The following is a 1,258-nucleotide window of genomic DNA, read 5'->3' as shown; positions in this document are numbered from 1 at the left end:
TTAATTAGGAGTGAAAATGCTGGAGTTTTGCAATTAGGCACCTCCAAGTGTGAACATAGCTTTGTCATTTATAAGTTGTGTTATTTTGTTCATGTTGTTAACCTTCATTATCCTGTTTCCTCCATGACTAGATAATTATAAAATGTCTTCAAACATTTGTTTAGATGGGATTGTTAATTTAAAAATCATTACATGGTTTCCTTCATTCACACTTAAATATAGGCTCTTATTAGCTACAAGATACTAAAACACTTATTTACATTATCATCCATAAGATGAATATCATAATAAACAATTTTCAGGTCAACATGGGAATCATTGAATGTATAGATATGTGGTTGAGTATATAGATATATAAAGAGACTTCATAATCATGAAAGTACTTGTTTGGCAGGTAGAAATAGTACAAGCAATAGCTGTTCTTCTTTTCTTACAACTCTCTCCCTCTCCTCCTTCCTTTTTCTTCCTGCCTTTTTTCTTCATTGTTGAGGAACAGTTAAAAAATTGAGAAAGATGATACATGACAGCATTTACTTGGAACTTTTCTTCAAACAGTTGCTTCCCACTTCCCCTTAGATGTGTTATATCTGCAATTACAGAGAGTGACAGAGTTGGGATAAATAAGTCACCAACTTCAAGTCTAAAAACTTCAGAGGTGAAACATGGGCACTTTTACACATAAAGACACAGATCGTCTCCATTTCCAATTGAAAATCTAATAAAATGGTAAATCACCAGGCTTCCCTTTCTTCTTCTACCTTTAACTTTCAATGTAAAGTGTCACTTTGACTCATTAAAGACAGGACAATATTCAGAAGATAAATTTCATCTAACAACAAAGCTTGTTCTGCCTTTCAGGGGAGCAGGTGGCATTAGGCAAGAAGATGAGTGTGCAGCAGCGCAGGCCCTGTGGCTAGGAGAGTCCTCAGGCTTAGGATAAAGCAAGAGTCAGGGTGAATAATGACTCCTGTGCTTTCATAGCCTTGAATTTCAGATTCAAGCAGCTCTCTTGAAATACCTCTATCCTTCATGTGCTACTCAATACTTCCATCCTTTATGAAGTTTTCCTGGACAACCACAGGCTCTGCTGGCATAACCCCATGAAATACCACAGTTTATCATATTTCTCTCTTTATTTTTTTAAATTTAATTTTATTTAATTTGTGAACATACTGTACAGAGGGGTTACAATTGCATGGGCAGGATAATGTGTACATTTCTTACCAAGCATTGCATCCTCCTCCTTTGTTTACCCTTC

This window comes from Dipodomys ordii, unplaced genomic scaffold (assembly GCF_000151885.1).
Source record: "Dipodomys ordii isolate 6190 unplaced genomic scaffold, Dord_2.0 Scaffold144, whole genome shotgun sequence".
Lineage (NCBI taxonomy): Eukaryota > Metazoa > Chordata > Mammalia > Rodentia > Heteromyidae > Dipodomys > Dipodomys ordii.
This window is presented reverse-complemented; position numbering follows the sequence as displayed.